The 16,746-nt window shown below is 38.4% G+C and overlaps 1 protein-coding gene across 8 annotated transcripts in view; it reads right to left on the bottom strand.

Moving 5' to 3' along the window:
- SH3KBP1 (SH3 domain containing kinase binding protein 1) overlaps positions 1 to 16,746 on the bottom strand; it is a 223,755-nt gene that overhangs the window by 168,328 nt on the left and 38,681 nt on the right. The window contains exon 1 of one of the 8 annotated variants that reach the window (XM_032679344.1): positions 5,779 to 5,797. The exons of 6 other annotated variants lie outside the window; for them this stretch is intronic. The gene's annotated coding sequence lies outside the window, so the exon portion shown is untranslated. Of the gene's footprint in view, positions 1 to 1,691; positions 1,711 to 5,778; positions 5,798 to 16,746 lie in introns of those variants that run through there. One more of the 8 variants, XM_032679345.1, reaches the window with a different exon arrangement.

The following is a 16,746-nucleotide window of genomic DNA, read 5'->3' as shown; positions in this document are numbered from 1 at the left end:
AAGAACTCTGCCCTTCTCTTTTCCACTAGGTACTAACTGGAATGTTCCTCTAGGCTCAAACTGAGCCAAGCCTGTGAAGCAGGAGTCTCCACACTTTAGTGGCTGTAATATGGAGGAAGCAATACTCTGAAAGTTCTTCTGCTGGTCTTCAAGGTATCCATAACCCAAAAATACTCATCCAACAAGTTCTGGGCTAGGTTTTGTCCCCTCAGTAGTTTTGGGAGTGTTTTTTTAAAGTCTTTACCAACTAGGTATGAAGGTTCAGACTCCACACAGAAAAAAATTTCTAAATCCAGTAGGAAATGCACTCTAAGCTGTCCTACTGCACTAGGAGTGGAGCTGCAGGGACAATCAAACTGCTAACACAGACTCAGGAGCCCAATCCTACAGCTTAAAAAATGTGCTGAATTGGTGAAAGGCTGCCAGACACCCGGGATCATTGTGAGCTGCCATGGTTACTAACTGGGTTTTAACTCTGCAGGCTCTAAACACTACCATGTATAGAACCAGCTATAGAGTTAATTAGTTACAGAGAAAGGAAAAATTTGTAGTGTGGCAGAAGGGGAATCTCACATGGACAGTCATCTGCAGCTTAACTATATGAACTTTCCAGAACCCTTCCAAAGTAAGCACAGAAGATATTAAGGTTATGGCCCATCCTTTCAGGCTGTTCTTAAAAAAATTTCAGGATATTATCTCTGGTTTCTCCTCCCTCACTTCCCCCTCCCCCCCAATTACTCTACTTCAAATAATCTCTGAGGCACAACAAGGGACATCTCACTGCCTCTGTTTCACAATCCTGACAGCAGTTAGCCATCTAACAAAATAATGCTTCAAGAAAATAAAACCGGACGGGAGAGGGGAAGCTAAAACTAAAAATGGGTGAAGGTGGAGTGAAATAAAGTGAAATAAGATACTAGCATCATATTTTCAAGGAAGGCTCATTTAAAAATAACACTAGAAGTAATATCAAATAATTTAAAAGGTCAACCAACAGAAAATGCATTTCATGACTTATGTTCGTCACTATCAAGTCATCACAGCTTTGACAAATCCTGCTAAGTTACATCACTTTTGAGACCTTTGCAGTTAACATTAGGTTGCTTCAGGTAGGCCACCTCCTCCTCCTCCTTTTAAATTATTTTCAGAAATGCCATGCAGTATGTCTAATAGGTGAATCACAGATTCTTTCTATACTGCCTCAAAGACAGGCAAATTAATTTTCTTCAGAGTAATGAATCCTAGTTAAGTAAACAGACAACTTCAAATTTTAAGAAATTTGTAACTTTTGTATAAATTATGAAAATACTTCCCCTAAGAATTGGTAAGATATCCATATGAACATTTCATTAATACAAAGTTTCCTTTATTCAGGAAATAGAGCAACCTTTTCTTCAAAATTTCAAACAAATGTCCTTTTTTATAATGTGATATGAATATGTTACATTGTGCTAGACCACGAAAAATTCAGGAAAAATTATGCAGCTTAAATAGTTTCTCTCTTCCCTACTACATACTCTGCACTGTCATAACTTCCACACCACCACAGCCACAAATTCTACCTCCATTCAAAGTCTAGCAGAAAAAAAACATAACTCATGCTAGTATGCCTGAACCACTTTAATATGCCTAGCACATACATCTGGACGAGAGGCACAGTTTTCACATGTCCCGTCAGTCCGAGTACGCACCCTGGATCTTTGGAGAGAGTCTCCCACGCTGTCTCAGCTCTGTGGCTGCCACCTGGGCGAGCTGCGGCAGCAGGAAGGGGAATGTGAGCGCAGGGCAGAAACCGTTTTGCGAAACTCTGATTCCACAGAGATACCAGCCTCCCAGTGAGCCTGCTAACAAACTGGTTTCTGGCCAAATAAACTACTTTTGTCCTTACACAGACACCCCTTTCCAAATAACAGGGAGAGACAAAGTTTTAAGAAAGGTAACGTGTGTGAGTAGCTAACACATTATCCACTTCTTTCTTCATATTAGCTTTGGCTTTGTCACATGAATCTGAACATATTCAGAAAAAAAAGAAGCCTCATCTGTCCTTCCAGCACCATCAGAGAGTCCACAGGATGCGAAATAAGTGTTCCTTCTGGGTACAGAGTACATTGTAATTCTCTTGGGTACATGTGCACAACATAATATCACTAGATATTGCTATTTTACAATTTACATAGGTTACAGATTTAGTCTTAAATACATTGTAAATGTCTCTGTAACTAGTAACATACAATAGAATTAATCTACTAGGTCATAACATCAGTCTCTTCTACTCAAAAAAGTACTGCTTACACAGTTATCTTGGGTTTGTTGGTTTTTTTCCCCAAATAAACTGGTAAGTTAAGATTCCATATATCCAGATACAAAGGATTTTTGCTCTCAGTCTCTGTAATTACTATGATGCTTCATCAGATAACACCTCAGTTCTCAGCTAGGCTACAGGAAGAATAACTCCTCTCCCTCCCAGACCCAGGCTCTCCATTCCCTATGCTGAGCACTCTGTGGAGGATTTTACATACTCTGTAATAAATGGCAAAAAATGGTGACAACAGCCATTGAAGAAGGTCTAAGGGGGGTTTAGTTCCTCTTTTGCCTCAGAACTAAATAAAGGGAAGAAAACAGTGTGGGAGATGACAAATGCATTCCCAGACTCCTGAGAAATTGTAAGAACATGGAAACAATAATAAAGGCTATTTTCATGAGCAGCAGAGAGCAACCACAGATTGTGAAATAACCCTGAGGCACTTTATTATGGTGATTTAGACCCATTCACCATCTCAGGGGAAAATCAAGCCTCCTATCACCACCAGCAAAAAGCCAGTCAGTTCCCACCTCCTCACCCCAAACAGTTTGCACCATTTCATTCTAATAACAGGCAGAGGCTTTCATAGGAAGCTCATTCCAAGTCCAACTGAAGGATCCAGCAGTAACAATTCTGGTTGAATGAACACATCATACAGGGCCTTGCTATTGCCAGGTCAGACTGCATGTCAGCTGGAGTGGAAAAAAAATTAAAAATAAAAATATCCTTTCATTTCCCAAAGCTGAAGCCCTCATAAAGAAAAGGCTTGGAGTGATCCCTAGGTCCCCTCTCCATAGCACTTCTTGTGATGTGCTCAAATAGGTGAATCCCTACGTTAAACTCCATGCTGACGAGAAACAAAAAAGGATTCACAATACTGGAAAGAAATATTTCTTTCACCTGTGCAACCAAGTGTGTTTACTTTTTTTATTACCTTTACATGAACAAATTTTGTAATTTGAAATTAAAAATATTTCATTTCATTCAGAAGAAAGCATATTCCAAAGCATACAAAAATTCCTAATATTATCTTTCATTGCTTTTTCTACTATTCATAACATCTTTAAATTGTCTGCAGCAAGGAGTGAATTCAAGCAGGATATTTGTAATGCAATTACTTCCCTCATAATAGTTATCTGTTTCTAAATCTATTTAGTGGGTTCTGGAACAGTACAAATTTTGTAAGGGTGGCTCTGCCAAGAAATGAGCAGATATTAGATATTTCAGTCAATATTGTAACTGTTTGTTGCCTCGGGAGATATTCTGTGTGTGTGTGTGTGTGTGTGTGTGTGTGTGTGTGTGGCATGTAAGGAAATACATTCTGCTGTTCTGTGATTCTGTTTTTTCTTCCAGAAAAAATGTAAACGGTCACTAATAACATTTGCATATCAAGGTGGAGCCTTAGTATTCAAGAACTAACAGTTTAATACACACATGACGCTGCACAAAAATGCACTCTTTGGCATGTGGACACAGATCATACACAGAGGAAAACTATGCCTGCCACAAATAATGTTTTATATCAGATAAATAAAATTTGCAAGTAAAAATCCAATTGCCTTTAATTTTTTGCTGATATTTTGTATTTGGAATCTATTCTATTTTTTTCTTTTCATTTATTTCAAGCATCCTGGATGAAAACAAGGCTATAAAATTTGGTTGAGGTAGCAGTTAAAATTTTACTGCTTTTTAATAGCTTGTTAGAATTAAAAATAGGGAAACATTTATTTTGTACAAAAACTTATTTTCTTTGAGTTTTATTTGTCTAAAGCTATGCTTGAAGTTACAAGTTCAACAACAAAACTGACCCAATTTTGTCCCTTTGAAAAGGTAACTTACATTGTACAAATCTCACAGGATCCCAGTAGTACTCTCCATTATTGCAAATTATTTCCTATTATGAAAACTGTATTTATCTAGGTATTATCTTGACAAATTTTTAAAAAACACTATATAACAAAGTGTTTGAGATTTAAAAGGAAAAATGCCAAAATTCTCTTTTTTTTATTTCTAACAAAAATATATTTCTAGGAAAAAAAACCACCTTAGGACAAAGTAGTTTTAATTATGGTAAGATCCTAAACCTTTAAATAACACACAGTTAGAGGCATGTTTTAATATGTCATGCCTTTAAATATTACCGTGGGTAATATTTATACAAGGAATATGCTTTTTTGGTATCCACATAAAAATCTCACAAATAGGGTAGAAAAATAATAATTTGAAAATTAAAATAAAACATAGACAACTGACAAATTTAGTAATAGTTGACAGGATCTCCACAGATTCCAATTTCATTCACCATGCTACATGTGCTGGGATGCCTGAATGTATTTATTGCAAGGTTTTGAGAAGGAAAGCAGAGCTCCCCTCTCATGACAGCTCCCAGTTGTGCCAGGTGCACAAATGGGCACCAGGACTAAGCCTTGTGCTTCCAGAGGCCCCTGTGGTACCACTGCCGGAGGAAATCCCCAAAAATCAAGTTGGAGGAGCAAAAGTACTAAGAGAGGAAAAGCATTTAGACTAAAATGAGGATCTGGATCAAAAACTTGTTGGGGAAGGAAACAAAGGTGAAGCAGAGCAAATTCAGGGTGACCTGAGATGCAAGGAGGGGGAGAGGGAAAGGAAACAGAGCCAGGGAAAAGAAGAGGAGGCCTGGCACAGCTGAAAATGATGACAAGCTAAAGAAGCCCTAGAGGTGGGATCGAGGAAAGAGCAATGATACCTGACAAGGAAAGGAACAGCATCGCTGAAGCTTAAGAGTAGAAGGAGGCAGGAAGAAGGGAAGGAAAGCAACTGAAAAAAGATATGGAGCCTGAATTAAAAAAAAAAAAAAAAAAAGGCTGGAATAAGGCAGGAGCCTTGTAGAAAAACAGTCTGTTACCATGTAAATAACTAGGTACCATGGCCTTTCCTGGAGTGCTGCACACAATTCTGCAGTAAAGGACTAATCACAGGGAGGAAAAGCAAAGGGCTGGATCGATCAGTGGAAATGACACTTGAAAGGGGAAATCAAAAGAGCTTGGCCTGTTTGATACATTGAAAATATGTATGATTATTTTCTAAAAATACATCAGAGGGGAAGGAATAGTAAAATAACAGGAAGGGGAGGAACTATTTAATCAGAAATACAAATCATGAGAATTAATGAGCCCAGATCTCCTAGGAATAATTTTATGCTAAACAAGTGAGGAATTTATTTGTAGTTGGTCTTTTTTGGTAGTTGTTTTTTTGCTTACTTGGGGTTTGTCCTGTTTTGTTTTGTTTTTAAATCATAAGAGCAATATCTTCAATAACATCTAAAAAGAAGAAAAATAATGTATTTTTTTTTAAAGTCACTAAACCCACAAAGCTAACAAGCCAAAACCCTCCCTGTAAAAAATTCCTCAACCACCACCTTTAAATCTTTCAGAGATACACTTGCTGTGGTGATGAGATGAGCTCTCAGAGGTGTGCAGGAGCAGCAGAACACTCACCTGGAGGCCCTGCCCAACAGGATCCTAAGCTGGGGCTGCCTTTCTTCTCACCCACAAACAGCACCAGAGCTAGTAACGTGCTCCAGTCAAAAGCCACACGTGGTTCTGCTCTTTGCCAGTTTTGCTTTTAGCCTCTTAATTTCCAGTGGCTACAGCCAAAAGCAGGGAGCCAGCAAAACATGGTTTACTGAGACCAGCACACAAAGACAGCATTTTGTTTTGTTTTGTTTTCAAGCTCTCTACTCTGTCTGACTTTGAAATGCCTGTAATGCTCTTCTGACATCTGTGCACAACTCCTCCACAGCTGAAGGAAAGCAGCATTAGCAGAATTATTTTTGTAATATAGAAATGTATTCTACTGAAAGACCTGTAAACTGAAATAACACAGAGTTCTGGATCTATTCTGGGATACAGTGTAATTCAAAAGTAACACACACGCACATTATCTACTTTGACAAGAGGCTTTGTTCTGTTTCTAACTGCTATTGAATCAGCATCCTACTCACATTTAGAGTAGATCTACTCATATTTAAGGGTGAAGTCCTGTAACCATTAAATTAAATAGGAATTATAGTACTGAGTGGAGACCAGAATTTTACTCCAGACAAAACATTTACCTTGGAACTACAGAATGCAGTAGTTACAATTGTCTAATGTTTCCATTCTGGAGAAAAAAGGGTACAGTATACCACAACTGAAAACATTTCATTTTGGCTTAACCAAAGTGGTTCCAAAACAACCAGACTTCCCTTTAAGCAAAATTATCTAGAAATTAACCACAAGTAATTTATCATTTGTTTGCTATGAGGAAAAAGACACATTGGCCCCACAACAGAGAACTTCACAAAACAACTGGTTAATTGTATGCTTCATTCAGTGCTTCCTGGGCACAATTTTCATGAAAAAAGGCACAAAGCCATTTGTGGGTAGTATAGCCATGAATACTTTTTAGTTTGCATAATTGTTTTCGACAGGTCTTCTTTATAGGACCTCTAATAAATATTTAGACAGGAATAAAAACTATAGCTAATCCATCTTCCAACACAGGCAGGCTTCAGCCCACCCACATATCTATAATCCTGTTTGCCCTAACTCTTGACACCCAGGATATTTTATGTTATTTCTGTGTAAAATAAAAATAATGTCTGTTAAAGTCACATTGTTCACAGATGTCAGGCAACCCCAAAACAAAGGGCTTCAGCTCTGATCATATCCACATCTCAGAGGTTTTGTTCAAAACTGATTATTCCTTTCTTTCTCCTGCAAAGAGCATTTTGAAGGCATGACCCAGTCTTAATCAGCTGTTTTGTCCACCTGCATATAGAGACACACTGACAGAGGCTACTCCAAACTTGTGTATGTCTTTGCCACAAGTTAACACTAATTTCCACTGATCTCAAAACTTTTCACATACATCACACTTTCCACAAAGGCTGAGCGTGGGAGAAGAATACACAAGACCAGCTGCACACCGAAAGATACCCTTCTTCATAGGGCAGCTTCCACCTCTTGTGTGAGCACACTGAAACCAGACCCATAAGAACAACACAAGTGACTAAGAACAGCTGATCACAGTGAATGGACTGCTTGAGTCCTCCATACGTTCCAAATGAGATTAAATCCTTCAAAATGCACCACAAGATCCTACGTCCTAGCAAGAATTCTTTGACATCTACTGTCTGTTTCTCTGTCCTCACTTTCTTAAAAATATTCCTACACTAAAGACAAGGCTGACTAAAATCATCCTCAGTTGCTGGGTTGTTGGCTTCATCCACACCCCTTTTTTTTTAATTTTTTTTTTTAATTTCTCAGTTGCTGTAGCATACCATTGACCAGGTTTTAGTATAGCATCTTCTCTTCAAAAATGTGAAGAAAAGAAAAAAAAAAAAGAAAAAAAGAAGATATAGAATACAGATGATCAAATGTTCCAAAGGGTCCTTTTCCCCCAGTAAACGCTGAGAAATATGTATACTCAAACTTACTAGCAAGACATACTTCCCAACATCAATAAATTACTTTGATTTTTTTATTATATGACCAAAAAACCCAGAAAACATGCCTTTCTAAAAAGCACAGTTCATCTTAAAACACAGCTGAAAGCTTCAAATCTAATTGTAGATTTACCCCTGTCTGCATCACCATTACCTCTTAACTGCTGCACTACTTCTTAAGAAAACTGAAAATATGTATCATGAATATGTATCATGTAGGTAAATTAATAATAAAAAATAAAAAGTTACAGTATATTACAGTCACATTCTGTGGGAATCAGTGTTTCCTCTTGTACGGGTACCTGATGGAACACAAAGCAGCATTCAAGCATTCCATCTCTTCTGTGATAAACATAAGGCTGTATTTTTGTTTTCTCACTATGAGTTTGATTCAAACTGCTCCATGTTTACAGCTGACTGGCAGCCCACACCGAGCACAATCTAGTTGGAGGTAACCACTCCAAGTGGGTTACAAACAGTTGCTCAATGGAGTGGTTTCTCTACAGCAGAAGAGAGGGAGGAGGAGGAGGAAGTGAGAAGAGGAAGAAGTAAAGAGAAAGAACTCTCAGGCGTAGTAAGTGTAGAGATAACGCTCTCAGGTAGTTTCCACAAACTTCTGAACCAACCTTTGGAAACTTTAGCATACCCAGAAACACCATGCTGAGAGATGAAGTAAACACAGCAGTCAGTGCTCACCACCACCCCAGAGGGGTCACCGTAAAGCAAGCCCCATCAGGCCTGGGGCAGAACTTCAAGGAAAGCAACAGTAGCATGAGAACACTCCAGGCACACTTATTCTCTGCCTACTACCACAGTTGCAGCATTGCATCTTCAGGAACACCCCCCTGGACACACAGATGCAGGCAGGCAGCATCAACAGCTGGTAGGATCCATTACTGAAGTCCAAGTTAGATTCCCTGTGGCAACACTCAGACATGCTGTCTGAGTTTCCTGGAACCCCGCAGACCTTCCAATCACCCCACAGCAACTAGATCTCTATCCTATCAATCTAAAATGCATATTATTTCTCTAAATGCAAGGGAGAAAAGGTATTCCACTTGAAGGAACTGCATTCATTAGCTGCAAATTACAGTGGTTACAAAGGCTAGCCAAGGAGTCTAATTCATACCAACCATACATGGCACAAGTGATGATCATTTTAAAAAGATGCTTGTACAGCTTAAATTATTGTGTTTAATTTTAGTATGTGCAGTGGTTAATCTACAGCAGCAATAAAATCAGGCAAAGGCACTTCTTACTGTAGATTCTACTCCAAAGACCAGCTGTCACAAGTATGGTTGTATAACAGTTAGAGATGTCAGATTCTTTAGGGATTTCTTGAGACATCTACAGATTACCTTTCTCTCTTCTCTTGTTTCCACCACAGCAGACATTAGACAGAACTGGCATTCATAGCCAGTCAACAGGCAAGGCCATGTTTATTTGTTTTTATCTTCCATGTGTTTGTCATTTGTTTGAATCTTTAGTATCTCTTTATTCACCTACATGTTGAAATATTTGTAATTAGTTTGATTTGCTTTTAGAGAAAAACACAGAAAAATACAAAGAAATCTCCTGGCTTCCTTCACACCAAAGGATGAGGTCATAGGGCTGTTGACAATTATTTTAAAACAATCAACCTTTCATTGAGTGATGTGATCGTGCACATTTGCACAGCTTGATGAAATACAGGCTTGCTCCTATCTGGAGCCTCAGGATTGCAGCCATTATATGAAATAGTAGTTTTCCAGGGCTGGAAACACTTTTCTAACAATTTCAGAGACCCAAGAGAGATACTATCTTACTTAGTACTTAATCTCTAAACTCGGACCATTATTTCCCTTCCACGCTCTAAAAATGTGGCTTTTAACAGATGATGCATCAAAAATACAATTTTTCCTAGATCATTCTCTTTGATGGTAAACTTCAGTACTCTGTTCAGTTCTAAAAGACAGCCTCTCCAGCTGCCTTCCATTGCTCCCCTTTAGTGCCAGGAGCTCAGCCATCAGCCACAGTAACTTTCTGTAGCACTGCAGAGGGAGGAGGGAGGAGAATGACTCATCTCTGTCTCGTCCAGGATCTCTCAGGAGTATCTTCAGCTTGAACATGAACAAGAGAACAGCCATTTTAAAACCAAGAAATATACAACTCTGACCGACTCCCTCAGCTGCTACTCAGGAGTTAAAAAAAAAATAAAATGTGGCAAACAAACAAAGTAACTTCCTGAGCTCCTTGAACACAGATTAAAGCAGTCAGACTGGGGGAGAAATTATACCAAAATTGTTTGAGGTGTCCAAGACCCTGAAAGGGCTACGTTTACCTAAGTGTAGGTAATAACACCTCACATGCAGGTTTCAGCAAAGTCTCTGGCACACCCTGTCAAAGGAAGGTTTATGAGTAGCTGAAGACTTGCATATGTTTGCCACTTCTGTGCAACCCAAACAGTTCAAAAGAAGGAAGAGGCAAAAAGTGACTTCCAGGGTTCATGAAGTTCCTTAGTAAGGGCAAATTCATAAACCACAGAAGTAATAAAGTCTCCAAAACTGTGCATTTCAAGATGTTTTCTTTACAGCTGGATTTAAGGAGTTTCAAAAAAGGAAAAGTAAATTCACAATACTGCATACAAATTATTAGTAGTTTTCCATGTCCCACCAAATCAGAAGGGAGAGGAGACTTTACTTCATTGATCCCTTCTAACGAGTGTATTAAGATACACAGGTTTCTCTATTATTATCTCATCTTCCCCTTTGTCCCAAGGATAGGAGACTTTATACCTGGTTTCTCATATGTTCCAGTTGGCATCAGAGACATGTACCTTAAACTACAACTTCCAGTTTTAGGATAGTAACACTGTGAACAAGTACACAAACTTTTTTTATAAATTAAATTTGAATTTTTGGGCTGGAAATGTAATCTTTCGGGAAGATTGAATGCCAACAACTGCTTCCTGGCCCTGATAAAGCAGTGCCCTTTACAGAATCTATTCTGCCAGTCTCACTGGTGGTCTGTTTCCTCACAGCACAGATGCAGAAAAGAACGTGCAGCTCCACAAAAGTAGGAGCCCTTGAAGGACTCACACAGGCTCCCAGGAAGTCAGACATGGCCCCATGGCTGGAGCCTACCAAGATGCTCAGGAACAGGACTGTGAGTGAAGTTGCTATGCCTGCTTTTGGAGCAAATTCCCTGGCATCCTCTGAACACAAGTGCAAGGGCAACTGCTGACATTTTGCAATGGGGACAAACTTCATAAAAAATAACATTTTTAGAACAACAAAAAAACCTCAGGTTTGCTCTGTTAAAATCAACACAAAACCACATTCCTGCTCTGTACTCATGCTGTGTTCCTGCTAATACAGGCACAGATACTTCCTCTGAAAACAAACAACTGCTCTGGTACCTGAGAAGGATTTTGTTCAAGAAATGTAATAAATCCTTAAGGTCTCTGCAGCCTTTCCAAAAAGTGCAAAACGAAAACAGGTATGAAGATGATTAGCCACCATTATATGCTTAAAAATTCTAACATCATTTTGGAAATTAATGAAAAAAGTTTCCCTAACACTTCCACTCATTTCTTTAACATTGGTAAGAAAAATCCATGCAGCATAAGACAGTATAAATCCATTGAGACAAACATTCCCTAATATATGTACTGCATAATAGCTGTAGTGGAAGCTATGCCAGTAACTAATTAAAGTTATGCCTCAGGCTTTAGTGATGTCAATTCATCTATTCCAGATTTTTTTGGTTTTTAAAGAGCAAGCAGATAATTTTCTCCATGAACTCTGTCATTTAAAAAAACCCAATAAATTAAAAAATCATTACTTAACTAAAAATCTTTTGAAGTAGAAATACACTGGAGAAAATTTATTTGATATGACAGGCTATCATATTTGAATAAACATGGTTAAGTTACATGTTCTTGTGAGTCAGCTGGTCATCCCATCTAAGTAGGCAGAAACTCCCTTCTTCCTCACAAGAAATGAATGAGTACAGAAAAGAGCTTTGCTCCTGACAAAAGGTAGCTTCTAAAAATTCCTACAGAAAATAAGGTGCTCATCCCAAATGATCATTGTCACACTATATGATGAATCTTACCACCTCAACATTTACCAGTTTCCATTGCGTTACGCTGAATTTTTTAAGCTGTAAAAGTCCTCGAGATTGGGTTATTTGTGACAGTAAACTACAACAATAGTTACTCTTCCCATTTCAGCAGAATGGCCACACAACTATGTAGAAATAGCTTCTGCAATAAACCGTTGCAGCCTTTAGCTCACCCTTGTTTCTTCTGTCAGCATCTTCTCATGAAAAGAGGACAGTCACGTTTCCTTCCACAATACTTGTTACGAGGTTTGCAAGAAGGCAGCAAAATCATGACAGTACCTCTTCTTTTTAACTGCATCAGAATTCAGTAGGACAGTCTCTTCATAGCTGTTGGTCATTCCAATTGTTGCAATTCCACTTTAAAGGGAATATTAAGTTCCATATTAAGTAGCACTTTCTACTTCAGCAGAAGTTCCGGTTCATCCTCAAGCTTCAGAAAGCTAACAGAGTCCTCTGATCACAATACTTACACAATCATTTTAGGGACACTATAGTCATACAAACAAGTTGTTATTTGAATCAGTCATGTATTACCAAAAAGAAAAAAAAAATGTATCTGAAGCTCAAATCAGAAACATATTGTCATTAACTGGCTCCATGTTTGGCATGCTGCTCTGAAAACAGACAACTACATGTTATTTCTCCTTGCATCAGATCGTGCTTGAATTTATGCAAACACTGTGCAAGCGGTCCAACTTCACAAAGAATGAAACTGCTGTTTGCCATCTGCACTGGTAGCGTTGTACTGCACAACATTAAGCTTTATTTAGCATCTTTTATGCTCAAAGTGTCACCAAACAGTGTTAACCAGACTGGTTAAATGCTGATGTCAGAGAAGCCACTACAGCAGCCATTAAAGAGCTTGCAGAAGTTCAGAGTGCATGTCCTTCTGGAATGTTCACACCTATTTTACTGTAAGCAAATATCAGAGGTATCACTAAGTGTTTCAGAGGCAAAGTTACAACATTAATATTAATAATTTTAAATAATGTGGTCATTAATTATATATTAACCAGGTATTCAAGAGAAAGTTAGGTTCATGCAGGTGTTTGGTTCCTAACATGACGATTACTTGCAGCCCCTGAGGCCTGAAGTATTTATAATTAGAACAAAGATATGCTGAGTTGCTCTAGCACAGAGATTCCTCAGCTTGAACAAGAACTGTTTCCTGTATGTTCTAAGGATACTATTTGCAGAGATGCCTGTCCCAGACAGTTGTCACAACCGACTCTGATCTTTACAGGTAACTAAGGAAGATGATCTAAATACCACTTGTGCCACAAAAAGGAAAAGAGAATTCAGAATGACACTTAGCCTCCGCAAAGGTAGTAGATGCAAGGGCTACCTTCTGCTACTCCACCTTGATACAACAAAACAGATTGCACCAATTCAACTTTAAAGGTTTTGTCTCTAGACAATTAGAATTAATTCTTATTAACACTATTTAAAAGAGTGAGGTTTCAAGAAACAAAAAGACAGTGAACAAACTCCATAGGTATGTCATTTAAGTCACAACATTGGTACACGCAGTTCACAGTGTTTTCTATTCCCCTTTAGGCACTGCAAAAAAACTCAAGAGTATGGTTTGGAGATAGATAAGAGGCACACACATGTACAGAGCCATATATTAAAATGTTCAGGCAAAAGCATAGATTAAAGAAAATGTATTTTATGATTAGCAATAGGCAGTGCAATCCAAGGGGATTCCAATACAATAGACTACAAGAGCTTTGGATCAAATCCATGAAGCTAATACTGCAAATCACCAATAACAGAAGATTACATAAAACAAAACTATGCAAAGTAACTGCTGGTTAGTGCCTCTCAAAAGTGAAAACCCAAAAAATCAAAAGAAGATCAGAGAAATTGACTTTGATTATGCAGTTTACTGAAGTTTTAAAGGAGGCTAATTGGGGGAAATCTATATAAAGTCACCACGGCACATTTAAAAACACCACAGGAACAAAAATCTTACAAACACAGCTGTCCGTCTTTGCCAGTACACGTTATCACAGGACTTTTTAATCCGGGATCTCTTTGCTGCTTGTATTAAACCTTGGTATTCTCAGTACAAACAGACTGAGGGCCCCATGGGGTGGCTCTTAAGAGCCCCTCTGTTCCACCTCAGCGCTCCAGTTTTTAACTTCCTATGCCTTCCATCAACTCTTGCTCATTTTGCCCCTCTGTTTTTATACCAAACCTCTGTGAAACAGCTGGAGTAGAGATGGTTTACAGACACTGTTTATGGTCTGAAGAGAAAGCCACAGGGGTATGCTCATTAACAGTGGTGACGATTGAGGAAGAAGATGCATGAAAAAAAACCCAACAGCAACAAAAACCCCCCAAAACCCCAAAGGAAGCACAGCAGAGCTGTTATGCTGTGTTTGAACATTACTCTGCATTTCTTCCAGTCCACTTTCATCTTACTGTTGTATGGTATTTTTTTAACTGCACTTACATTTTTCAGCATATTACCCTGGCTACAGTGCCCTATTCAAGCCTTTTAACCCCAACCCACAGCTTCACTCCCTTTCAATCACCCTTCTTAAATTCAACCCTTTTTAGCAATTCAACAGAAATATTTAAAACTGCACACTGTTCTTTTCCATCCTTTTATTTTTTTTTTATTTCTATCTATTTTAACAGTGGTCACCAGTTTTAATTCTTCAGAACAGCAACCATGCCCCAGCTGTTACAATACTCTCCCTTGACTGCTCTATTGTAATTTCACTGTTCCTCTATTTTCCTAACTTAAATCTAATACCAACCTAATTCCAGTTTCTAAAAGGTTTGTCCTAGAGAGGCAAATATTCCATTTCCAAACGTAATCCAGATAATTTTCTATCTTGGCTGGCCTCTGCCAAATGTCTTTGAACTCAGAGACAAAATTCTACTCCAAGATTTTGTGCTTTTTGTACTTCTCTCTCACTGGTACAGTATGTTTAGAATATGGTTGCTGAAAATAAATTTTACTTCAAGACAGATCAGGCTGCTCTAACGCTCTATTCTGAAAACATCTTGTTCATACAAAGCTTCTGTCTTAGCAGAGCCCTCCATGAATGACAAAGGAGGTGTGTGATTTCTTTGGCAGCCAAATTATTTAAAGCATTCCACAAAGTCATACAAAGCCCCATACACATCACAATTTTTTCTCCACAATCGTTTTTCTCTTCCCTTTCACTCAATCATTTTTCCCTGAATTATTAAATCCTTCTTTCCCCTTGGTACAGTTTGGGAATTCTCTGGCTGTAAGAACTCATAAGAGAAGGTTATAATTAGCAGTAAAAGAAAGAGAGTTGTACAGAGAAGATGGCTCTACAGGAACTGTGAAATGGAGGCTATTTCAGGTAACTGAAAAACCTGATGCTCACTTCAGTGTATGACAAATCTCATCCCAGTCTGCATCCTGCTTACCAGACAACATGCAGGTGGTTTGATGGCTGATAAAGTCCACAAATTAACACACAAACACACATCCGAGCTAGTAAAAAGCAATTTTGGAGAAAAGACCAAACTACATGTGTAGCAGCTAACGAGAGAAGAGCAATCTTGATGACATGAAAAAATTTAAACAAATCAATAGTGTACAGCTCAAAAACCCCCAATCTTATAATGAGATGAGTTTCAGAGAAACTTATAGCAATTCAGACTAGCTAGAAAAATTCCTAGCTATTAAAAATTCCTATGATTTCCAAAGTACCATGCAGATTTTGCTTCTCACATAGTTTTGAGTCCATTTGACACAAGTCCATGAACTGATTCACAGGTTACTGAAAACGACAGAAAATTATTAAATGGATAATGGATAAGTCAAAGTCAATATACACTGCAATACTTAGGCTTAATCTGGGTTACTGTGTATCACTCTATCATGTCATGTCTGGCCCAGCACATAACATGCACTGTAAAATAAAATACAGAGAAGTGCTGCCAGTATTCTCAAGAGAATGAAAGCCTACCTCACCACAGTATCTGAAGCAAAGAGAAGACCTTCAATGTCTGCTTAAGATCAAAGAGCAAACAGGACTGATGAAACATCATGGGGAAAAAAACCCCAAAAAGTCATCTGAACCAACAAGGAGAGGATAAAGTATAAAGGAACATTGCTAAGCACAAAAGCAAATTGATTCTCAAGCAGCATTTGCTGGGCACAGCAACAACACAATGAATCTTCATAAATGTGAAACACAGAGCCTGCAAGAGTAGGGGGATGAACTAAGAGACGTTTTCCAAACTCATCTTATGCCCTTGCTCTCTCATTCATAAACCAACTGATACATGCACACTCACAAACGTTAATCAGTTACCTCCTCCCCACCCCTCTGAGTAATTTGAAGCTACTCAGAGTAACAGATTGATTGATACTCTGATATTTTTATTTCTTTGGACACGAGTTTTATCAGCAGTTACCTCTAACCATTCTTCTCCCCCTGGATTCGTTTACATCAGACATGCCTTGAATTTGTATTGCTGTCTTTCACAGAATGTGGATACTCTCTGCAGCTGCCTACTTTCACAAAGGGTTACTTACAACTTGTAATAAATTAACAACTCACCTCTTCACAGTTAAAGGTCACTTCAGAACTTGTGGCATATGGGGAGGAAGGACAGAAGGGAAGGGATGCACATAAAAGTATGGCCTGCAGAAAGCTAGGTTTTACATTAAAAAAAAAAAAGAACCAGCTAAAGGCAGCAGAGTTCACTCAGCCTATTCAAGTGCCTCAAGAATTACAATTTCAAAATGCTGGTGCAACCTCCTTCTTTATTCTTGGCATAAGTGTATGTGCATATAAGCAGTGGGAAAGACATATTTTTAATTGCAGTGTGAAACATGTTGCTCATTGAGAGAAAAAAATATGTAGTTATAAATAGA

Source organism: Chiroxiphia lanceolata, chromosome 2, assembly GCF_009829145.1.
Source record: "Chiroxiphia lanceolata isolate bChiLan1 chromosome 2, bChiLan1.pri, whole genome shotgun sequence".
Taxonomy (NCBI): domain Eukaryota; kingdom Metazoa; phylum Chordata; class Aves; order Passeriformes; family Pipridae; genus Chiroxiphia; species Chiroxiphia lanceolata.
Note: the sequence above shows the minus strand (reverse complement) of the source record. Positions and strands in the feature narration are given on the sequence as shown.